Genomic DNA, 12,248 nt, shown 5'->3' on the forward strand with positions numbered 1-12,248 from the left:
CCGCCATGTCTGGCCTGTTAATTAGGATTGATTAGCGGTAGGAGGCCGGCTGTCCTCATGGGGTGAGCGCCGCTGCCCCCACTAGCTCTGATTGATTTGCAGGTGAGGGGACATTTATTTTTGGTTGCCTAATAAGTGTAGTTTTTGCATGTAATGAAGGCAGCAGGTGGGGGAGGTCACCTTGTGGCGCTACGCCTGGTAAACGTCTGTAGATAAAAACGTATTCGGAAACATTTGGCGGTGAGGAGTCCTCTACAGTGCACAAAGAGTTAAATGGACATCAAGAGGAGACTGTAGCCTTCCTAATACCTGGTGGTAAAGAGAAACAGGGATGGCCAACACCAAGCAAAGAGCAGGTGTAGATGGAGAGGACGAAAGGCTAGTCTATTTGTCTGATACTGAAGAACTGAGCTCAACAGGTTATACCGTATGTCTCCAGCAGAGGGCACTGTAGAAAGAATGTGCAGGTACACATCATGAGTCCTGATTTAGGAAAATGGAATCTTCCTTTGAAGTTGATTTTTAGTATTGCAGCTTTAACAGAACATCTGTAATACACAAACATGTCTCTCTTACATAGCAGGATGGACCAATAGGAAAATCCATCAAAGGCTCTGGTACACTTCCTGGACCTTATCTGAACACTAATGATATCAATCTTAGCTTTACATCTACCATTAGTGATAAGGAAATTACATTCCTAGATTTGAAAATCTTGATTGATGCACAGGGGTATGTTACAACTGATTTATTTAGGAAGGATACTGCCACAAACAGTCTACTCTCATGGAAAAGCCATCACCCCTATTCCCTTCGTAAGGGAATACCAAGGGGTCAATACCTGCGTATGCGCCGTAACTGTTCCTCTTATAGGGATTTTGAGGTAGCAAGTGGTGATTTGACTGATAGATTCATTGAGCGGGGTTACCCGGAAGGGGTACTCCAGGAGGCTTTTGAACATGCTGCAAACAAGGACCGTACATCTCTGTTAAATCCACGTCCAAAATCGGATTCGCAAAATCAAATCCGTATTATTGGTACGTTTGATAATCAAAGCACAGAAGTGCGAAAAATCCTCAATAAACACTGGGACATTCTAAAATTGGATACTGATATCCATCAAATGCTAACACAATACCCATCAGTAACATACAGGAGGGGGAGGAATCTACAAGATAGACTGATTCATAGTCATTTGTCCCCCCCGACAGATACCTCATGGTTATCTAAACATGTCCCAAATGGGAATTTTCGATGTGGGCATTGTAAGGCCTGTAAATTCATCAAGACGGGCTCAGAATTTTCTAGTGTGATTACGGAGGAAAGCTTTGAGATTCGCAGTTTTATAAACTGCCAAACAATGGGCCTGGTATATATGGCCACATGTAGTTGCCCTAAAAATTACGTTGGCAAGACAAAACGTAAATTTTGCCGACGGATCATGGACCACATTGGCAATATTAGACGTAAGGAAGAACGCCCCCTAAGTAGACATATTTGGGAACATCATGGTGGCAATATGGAGGATATCTCTTTTCAGGGATTGGAGGTGATTAGGGCTCACCCCAGGGGAGGAGACTGGGATAAAAAAATCCTACAAAAGGAGGCAGAATGGACGTACAGACTCAAAAGCCTTTCCCCTGGAGGATTGAATGAAAACATAAATTTTAGCTGTTTCATTTAATAATAATAATACACTCCTCCATTATCCATAACTTTGGTCCTGATTAATGGATAGGGCAATTCAGGTATATACACTGTGAATGTAGCATAAATAATGTATGGAATAGTTGATGATAGGGACTAGTAAATATGCACAGGGTTTAATCTATGAGTTAGTGCTGGGTATGGTAATAAAAGGGTTAAAAATCTTTATACTGTGGCTGAAATTGACACAGAACTTATTGGCATGTTTTATTGACACTATGATCATAGATCTGCAGCTTGTTACTCCATCTGATAATAAGTTAACATCTTTGTGCATTAAACATGGTTCCACACTAGTCATCAAATTCCTGCATAAGCTCTGTGATATAGAACTCTTTAGATCTATCAGATAAACAGAGAGACATCATGATGATGATTGTGGTGAATTCAGCTATTTACAGGTCTGGCTGTGACCTGTGGTGCTGCAGCCGACGATACTATGGATTGTATGAGCGTCTGTCATTTGGTTGACACCCCCGGGAGGCAGCCAGACGTCACAGAGGGCGTGCTCAATGGAGACACGCCACGTCATCGGCGGGCGGGCCAGGGGGCGTGGCCTTCTTCTTAAATGTGTGAGAGAGCCGGTGCGCACACTGGCATTACAAAGGTACCGCGTCCTACCATCAAGGGTGCGGGAAATGCAGTTTTAACTGCAAAATATATCGATCCCGATACTTAAGTCCTCCTGATGAGCTAATGTATTTAGCGAAACGCGTAGAGGGGAAACCGGGGGCCTGACTTTATTAGGGACCTGGCTAAATGAGCATAGGGGTTAATCTTGGTCACATATGGCTTACCTATAGCTGTATTATATCACTCTGGTGCTGATTGAGGGGCGGCTGACTAGCATTATACCGCTCCCTGTGTGTATGTTAGAGTTGGCTAAGCATTGCTACATACAGGGGAATGATACTATGGCTTGTGGGATGTGGGTAAAACTATATTGACCGCAGAGCTTTCATCACCTGTTTAATAGAACAACTGCCTGACTACATGAGTTATTTTCCCTATACAAATATAATCCAGACATCAAAGGATTAGTTCTCAGCTCAGAAAAGACCTAGTGTGAGCTATACAGGGAGAAATAATTTTGATATGTGACCAATTAACCTTCTTTGCAATAATATAACCCAGACATCAAGGGGTTATTATATGAGGGGAAACCGGGGGCCTGACTTTATTAGGGACCTGGCTAAATGAGCATAGGGGTTAGTCTTGGTCACTTATGACTTACCTATAGCTGTATTATATCACTCTGGTGCTGATTGAGGGGCGGCTGACTAGCATTATACCGCTCCCTGTGTGTATGTTAGGGTGGGCTAAGTATTGCTACATACAGGGGAATGATACTATGGCTTGTGGGATGTGGGTAAAACTATATTGACCGCAGAGCTTTCATCACCTGTTTAAATAGAACTGCCTGACTACATGAGTTATTTTCCCTATACAAATATAATCCAGACATCAAAGGATTAATTCTCAGCTCAGAAAAGACCTAGTGTGAGCTATACAGGGAGAAATAATTTTGATATGTGACCAATTAACCTTCTTTGCAATAATATAACCCAGACATCAAGGGGTTATTATATGTGTGGCTTTCAATGTATCCAGTGTTAGCTACACAGGGATAAATATTGCATATGACTTTATGGAAAGGCGATACAAAAAGTGACTGGTGATTGCTTATATCTATTAGAAGTCATATTGCATTAATGCTATTATTTTAATAGGCCAGTTTTTTAATGAAACTTTATTAAAGGTTATGTTTTATAGATTTGCTCCTGCAGTGACTTTTCAGACTTCCTGGACCTTGCAGCAAATAATCTCGTAGGATACTCCAGAAGAAACATGCAGCTATCCTATATATATATATATATATATCATAAAAGGGAATGGTCAGTAGTGCAGCTCTTACAAAACTCCTGAAATTAATCGAGTCTGCCTCTGATAGTGGAATGGGCTCATGACAGGATCCAAGAAAGGCTCTAGTACCCTTCCTGGACATTGCAGCAAATAACCTCTTACTGTTAGAGCTTTTTATAGTTACTAGAAGGAATTCAGGGAGATAACAAAGGAAAGACATAGATTATCTTAAACACTGCTATTAAATGTGCAACCTTTCAGAGAGTCAAAAAGAAAACATGGACCGCACATTGATCTTCTCAGCAAAATCTACATTACATTAAACTGGGGGCAACTAGTGGAGGACATTAAACTGTGGGGACTAGCTGGAGGGGGACATGTCTGCCTCTAGTTTCCTGTAGTTGAATGTTCCCCCCTCCAACTACCCCCACTGTGTAATGTCCCCCTCCAGCTGCCCCATACTGTAATGTCCCCCTCTAGTTTCCACCAGTTTAAATTGGGGCATGAGGAGAGGGACTTAATACTGTGGGGCAGTTGGAAGGGAACATTATAATGTGAGGGCATATAATGTTAGGGTGACTGTAGGAGCATTATACTGTGTGGGGGCACATGGAAAAAAATAGATGAGAATGGGCGGAGTCAATGTGAAAGTGAGTGGAGCCAAATTTGATGCACTTCACATAGCGCTCCGCACATTTTGTCCCTTGAGGTATGGAGTTATTCATGTATTACTAGGTCACTCTCCCTGTGAGCGCTATGTTGCGTTGATGGTGGGCTCTGTGCAGTGTCTCACCGAGTGGAGTATGGACTCACTATAGAGAGGTTCCCTAGTGGGCTTGGCCCTCGTTCACATCTGTGTTTGGATTCCGTCCGGGGGAGTCTGCATGAGGACCCCCCCCCAAAAAAAAAAAAAAACAACAAAAAAAAAACGGAATACCATACGCAATTGCAAGCGCTGTACAGTAAAAGCACACGGACGCCATAGACTATAATGGGGTTCATGTGGACTGGAAAGTGCAGGCAGTAGGCGGCAAGCACATGGACCCCATTATAGTCTATGATGTCCGTGTGCTTTTTACAGCACAGCACTTTCAATTGCGTTAGGTATTCCGTTCGGGGTGGGGGGGTCCTCATGCAGACTCCCCCGGACGGAATACCAATGCAGATGTGAACAGGGCATTACTGTATGCACCTTGATCAACATATATACTTATAAACTGAGAACCTCTTCTTTATTTTTCTAGACATTGCTGAAAAGCAAAAGATGAACGTATTACATTGGGTTGTGCTGCCCATATTGTGTTCTTTGTCTTGGAAAAGTTGCATAATTTTATAGCAGAGTTTATGATCCATTTTATAGGGTCACGTATCTATTGTGCAGATATCTGGATGAATCGAAAAATTCATCACGTATGAAGTATTCCTCCAGCGTAAGGCTTCATGTACATGGAAAAGTGGGGGCTGTTGATTCTCTATTCTGTTCCAATAGTCATAGAGCAGAAGACCCCCCAACACTGTATCCAGGTCTAGTCCTACAATTGCAACTAATCTATCCCCCATGGGAGCAAGAGCTGGTTATATACAGCATGTCTCTCACTGGAGGACCTAACCTAATCTACTTTACACAGACAATACATAGATTAGAATGGACATTGTGTAATACCTCATTTTCCCTTGTGGTGGCGCTATAGGAAACCTGAAAACTTACTCCCAACAGGCTGTAGCTGATCTCTGCAAAACTGATATAAAAGAGTGTTGTTTCTGCAGTCCGCTGCGTACCTCTCCTCCATTACCAGCTACAGGTCTGGCTTCAGTCACACTATCCAGCCAACAGTAACATCCAGAGGTACATGCCGAAACAAGACACGGAGCGTAGAACACAGATCACAGGCAGGATTAAGAAGAGACACTCCAGAAATAAAAGTGATTAAGATATACGTCTGCAAGAGAGACCCTGCCCATATATGTACCAGATAGCAAAGTGTAACCACCGATATCATCCATACAGGAATATATAATCCAGTCACAGAGGATTGTATGGGGGAGCATGTATACTATAGGTGTTATATACTGATACTATTATACAGTACAGGATATATATTATCAGTATATAGATACTACATTATACAGTACAGGATATATATTATCAGTGTATAGATACTACATTATACAGTACAGGATATATATTATCAGTCTATAGATACTCTTGGTACAGTACTCAGTGTTAGGTCTAAGTAGATCCTGAGTATCCTAAGATTACACAGACAGCACAAGAACAGCAGTGTAGATACAGTATAGATACTTATTATATACCGCAGTGCTATTACGTACTGGTCTGGGTATTAGGGTTGTAATACAGTTTGCTATCTGAAAATCACCTCCTACTAAGATGAGCATGGAAATCTGTCTTCATTACACTAATTGCTGAATCATTAACTGCTGTTCTAGCTGTGCTGCCTGTATACTCATAGGACACCCAGCAGCTACATAGACCTAACACTGTGTACTGTACCAAGAGTATCTATACACTGATAATATATATACTGTACTGTATAATGATATATCTATACACTGGTAATATATATACTGTACTGTATAATGATATATCTATACACTAATATATATACTGTACTGTATAATGATATATCTATACACTGATAATATATATACTGTACTGTATAATGTAGTATCTATACACTGATAATATATATACTGTACTGTATAATGATATATCTATACACTGATAATATATATACTGTACTGTATAATGATGTATCTATACACTGATAATATATATACTGTACTGTATAATGATATATCTATACACTGATAATATATATACTGTACTGTATAATGTAGTATCTATACACTGATAATATATATACTGTACTGTATAATGATATATCTATACACTGATAATATATATACTGTACTGTATAATGATGTATCTATACACTGATAATATATATACTGTACTGTATAATGTAGTATCTATACACTGATAATATATACTGTACTGTATAATGATATATCTATACACTGATAATATATATACTGTACTGTATAATGATATCTATACACTGATCATATATACTGTATACTGTACTGTATAATGATATATCTATACACTGATAATATATATACTGTACTGTATAATGATATATCTACACTAATATATATACTGTACTGTATAATGATATATCTATACACTGATAATATATATACTGTACTGTATAATGTAGTATCTGTACACTGATAATATATACTGTACTGTATAATATATCTGTACACTGATAATATATATACTGTACTGTATAATGATATATCTATACACTGATAATATATATACTGTACTGTATAATGGTATATCTATACACTGATAATATATATACTGTACTGTATAATGATATATCTATACACTGATAATATATATACTGTACTGTATAATGATGTATCTATACACTGATAATATATATACTGTACTGTATAATGATATATCTATACACTGATAATATATATATACTGTACTGTATAATGTAGTATCTATACACTAATATATATATATACTGTACTGTATAATGTAGTATCTATACACTAATATATATACTGTACTGTATAATGATATATCTATACACTGATAATATATATACTGTACTGTATAATGTAGTATCTGTACACTGATAATATATACTGTACTGTATAATATATCTGTACACTGATAATATATATACTGTACTGTATAATGATATATCTATACACTGATAATATATATACTGTACTGTATAATGGTATATCTATACACTGATAATATATATACTGTACTGTATAATGATATATCTATACACTGATAATATATATACTGTACTGTATAATGATGTATCTATACACTGATAATATATATACTGTACTGTATAATGATATATCTATACACTGATAATATATATATACTGTACTGTATAATGTAGTATCTATACACTAATATATATATATACTGTACTGTATAATGTAGTATCTATACACTAATATATATACTGTACTGTATAATGATATATCTATACACTGATAATATATATATACTGTACTGTATAATGTAGTATCTATACACTGATAATATATATATACTGTACTGTATAATGTAGTATCTATACACTGATAATATATATACTGTACTGTATAATGTAGTATCTATACACTGATAATATATATACTGTACTGTATAATGATATATCTATACACTGATAATATATATATATATACTGTACTGTATACTGATATATCTATACACTGATAATATATATACTGTACTGTATAATGCTATATCTATACACTGATAATATATATATACTGTACAGTATAATGTAGTATCTATACACTGATAATATATATATACTGTACTGTATAATGTAGTATCTATACACTGATAATATATATATACTGTATAATGGTATATCTATACACTGATAATATATATACTGTACTGTATAATGATATATCTATACACTGATAATATATACTGTACTGTATAATGATACATCAGTAATATGCGCATTGTGCGCGGCTATAGGATTGGTATTTTCCGGAGGTCTCGGTGTATATAACGCTATGACTGATGGTCTCGGTGTCTCTTAGTTCATCATCCACCAATAACTGAGTCATCGCAAAACAGAAATGTCAGCCCCATGTGGTCACTGATATATGGCCGGCTCTGCTGTCACTCTCGTGTGATTTATGAGTTATCGTGTATTTGGTCGCTCTCTCTATTGCTGGTCAAACATGCTGAAATGTAAGTACAATCCAGTCAGAGAAGGGAGGACAGCGGTGATGTGGATGGGCTGTCACACTCCATATGTATTTCTCAGTGCATTGCTTTTTGCTTCTCTGGTTGGGAGCTCAGACAGCCTTGAGCATATACCAGTACTGAGCCTGTAGACAGGGCCAGCGTCAGGAGGGGAGGCAGACTTGGTAATTGCCCAGGGCCCCCATCCCCAAAGGGGCCTCAAGGATCTGGAGCGTCAGGCGTTCAGTCTGATGACGTGAATACTGGAAGCTCCACAGCTGCATCAGTGTGCTCTGCTGTGCACACATATACGGTTTAATCCCATGACAGAGCAGGAGCTGAAAAATGACTACTCTGCCCTAGAGGAGAGATGGTACATGGCGAACTATTACACATAAGGGAGGCTATTATCATATGCAAGGGGGCTACTATCGAGAAGGGAAAACTTATTTGTAAGGGGGTTATTATACAAGATGACCTATTACATACCTCCCAACTTTTGAAGAACTGAAAGAGGGACAAAATGTGCGGCACACTTAGCGGGCCGCTGCAAATTTAGCCCCACCCACTTTTGTTGACTCCGCCCATTCTCATTCATTTTCCATGTGCCCCCACACAGTATAATCCTCCTACAGTCACCCGTAAATTATATGTCCCCCCTCTATCTCTTCCCCAGTTTCATATACACCCTTCATCTGCCCCCAGTTTCATGTCCCCTCCATCTCTGCCCCCAGTTTCATGTCCCCCCATCTCTGCCCCCAGATTCATGTCCCCCCATCTCTTCCCCCAGATTAATGTTCCCCCATCTCTGTCCCAGGTTCATGTCCCCCCATCTCTTCCCCAGACTCATGTCCCACCATCTCTGCCCCCAGATTCATGTCCCCCATCTCTGCCCCCAGTGTCATGCCATCCTCTCCTTCATCCGCCCCCAGTTTCATGTTCCACCTCAATGTCTACACACAAAAACCCCTTAAACTCACCTTTTCCTCGCTCCCCCGCCGCCCTCTCCGCAGTCTCGCTAACACTGTTGTAGGCGCGATGTGACGTCATCACATCGCACCTACACAGCCACTAGCTGGAGTGCAGCGGCAAAGCAAGGAGCTGAGCTGTGACAACTCCTTGCTGTAGTCGCGTATGTATTCAACTCAGATCTGCGTCCTCCAGACACAGATCTGAGTTGAAAATTGGGGGACATACCTTCCGCCAACTGGGACCGCGGGACACGTCACCGAAATCATGAATGTCCCACGGAAATCGGGACGGTTGGGAGGTATGCTATTATACATATGGTGGGGGGGGGGGGGGGAGTATTGTATTTAATTGTTCGCACTTATAACAGTCCCTATCGATAAATAATAGCTTCCTCTTATTTATGATGAGGGGCTCTTATAAGCAAGAAGGGCAAAACTATTACAAATGGGGGGGGCTATTAGAAGGCTTAAAGTATTCTAAATAAAGGAGGAAGTATTATTTATATATGGGCTATTGTATGAAAAAAAAATAAATAAGGGGACCTTCATAACAAAGGAACTAAGTCGGATAATACTTATAATAGAGGAAATATTATACACAAGGGGCGTGATTATAAGAGGGATATTAAATATAAGGGGTGCTATTATGAGAGAGGAATTATATATAAGGGGGTTATTTTAAGAAAGGAACTATTATATACAAGATGGGCTGTTATAAGGGAGGAGCTATTATATTTAAGGGGGCTATTTATAATTGGGGAGACTGATATATAAGGGTTTTTTTATAAGGGGGAACGATTATATCATGGGGCTATTAGTTATAAGACAGGAAACTATTAAAGGGATCCTATCATTCAGACGATATTTTTTCTAAGTACCATGTCGGAATAGCCTTAAGAAAGGCTATTCTTCTCCTACCTTTCGTTGTCTTCTCCGGGTCGCCGTTCACCTACAATCCCGATTCTTGTCGGTATGTAAATTATCGCTCTCACAGCACTGGGGGCGGGCCCCAGCACTCTGGCAGCATTGGGGATGCCCCCAATGCTGCCAGAGAACTCTCTTCAGCACCGCCTCCTCTTCTTCAGCAGCGTCATCTTCAGCCTCTTCTTCCGGCGGTGGCTTGTAACTTCTAAGACCTCTGGCCTTGGGCAGAGCAGACTGCGCATGCCCATAGGCCACGAGAAAATGGCTGCTTGCATAGTATTGTAAGAGGCAATTTTCTCGGGGCCTGTGGGCATGCGCAGTCTGCTCTGCCCGAGGCCTAGAAGTAAGACGGCACCGCCGGAAGAAGAGAATGAAGAGGCCGTTCCTGACGAAGATGGAGGCGGTGCTGGAGAGAGTTCTCTGGCAGCATTGGGGACAACTGCAGTGCTGTCTGAGCGCTGGGGCCCGCCCCCAGTGCTGCGAGAGAGCTAATTTACATATCGACAAGATAGTAGGCGAACGGCGGCACAGAGAACACAACGAAAGTTAGGAGAATAGCCTTTCTTAAGGCTATTCCGACGCGGTACTTAGAAAAAATGTCGTCTGAATGATAGTATCCCTTTAAATATAAGAGAGCTATTATATGGGGAAGCTATTATATATAAGGAGGATTATTAGAAAAGGATCCTATTAATATTATAAATGTGAAAGTTTGTGAGTTTGTGGGTTTGTGTGTTTGGATGTTTGTTCCTCAATCACGGAAAAACCGCTCCACCGATTTGGCTGAAATTTTCCACAAACATAGTTAATACACCCGATTAAACAATAGGCTACTTTTTGTCACAATAGCACACATACGTTTTTCCCAGGACCCCCACAAACCCCAAACACACCACTATCTCTGCAATCTCACACACTTTGGACCCCGATTTGGCTGAAATTTTCCACAAACATAGTCCCTACACTCGATTGCGCAATAGGCTACTTTTCGTCACAACAGCTCACATATGTTTTTCCCAGGACCCTTTGGATGTTCGGATGTTTGGCGGTCAATCACGCAAAAACCGCTCCACCGATTTGGCTGAAATTTTCCACAAACTTAGTTAATACACCCGATTGCGCAATAGGCTACTTTTCGTCACAATAGCGCACATACGTTTGTGCCAGGACCCCCACAAAACCCAAACTCACACCACCATCTCTGCAATCTCACACACTTTGGACCATAGCAAGCCACAAAATTCCTATTGCCCTCTCCAGCCTCGCCCCTAACCCCACACAATCACATATACATATACTTTACCACTTTGCCCCTCACCTTAACGATTCTCTAGGAGGCGCTCTTTAACGCTCTGGAGCAGCCATGTTTGCCCCCACCACTCTGACAATCCGCGACACCGCCCACCCATGTCAGTACCCCTAGGGGGTCTAATAAATGCCAAAAAAAAAGTTTAAAAAAAGTAAAAAAAATATAAAAAAATAAATAAAAAGGATTAAAAATTCAAATCACCCCCCTTTCTCTAGAACACATATAAAAGTAGTTAAAAACTGTGAAATACATACATGTTAGGTATCCGCGCGTCCTAAATCGCCCGTTCTACAAAGTTATACAAATATTTTTCCTGTTCGGTAAACGCCGTAGCGGGAAAAATAGTCAAAAGTGGCAAACTGCCATTTTTTCACTGTTTTGATTCTGCTAAAAATTTGAATAAAAAGTGATCAAAGCAATAACATTTCCCAAAAATGGTAGAACTACAAAGTACACCCGTTCCCGCAAAAAAAGACGCCCTATACATCCCCGTACACGCAAGTATAAAAAAGTTACAGCTGTCGGAATATGGCGACTTTTCAAAAAATAATTTTTTAACACAGTTTTGGATTTTTTTTAAGGGGTCAAAATGTAAATAAAACCATATAAATTTGGTATCCCCGGAATCGTAACGAAACACAGAATACAGGGGACAGGTCATTTTGGTTGCACAGTGAACGCCGTAAAACCAAAGCCC

At 39.9% G+C, this 12,248-nt stretch overlaps 1 protein-coding gene across 4 annotated transcripts in view; it reads right to left on the bottom strand.

Moving 5' to 3' along the window:
* The window catches only part of PDE4A (phosphodiesterase 4A), a 488,291-nt gene that overhangs the window by 93,246 nt on the left and 382,797 nt on the right, over positions 1-12,248 (bottom strand). The gene's annotated exons all lie outside the window — the stretch shown is intronic.

This window comes from Leptodactylus fuscus, chromosome 5 (assembly GCF_031893055.1).
Source record: "Leptodactylus fuscus isolate aLepFus1 chromosome 5, aLepFus1.hap2, whole genome shotgun sequence".
In the NCBI taxonomy this organism is placed as follows: Eukaryota; Metazoa; Chordata; class Amphibia; order Anura; family Leptodactylidae; genus Leptodactylus; species Leptodactylus fuscus.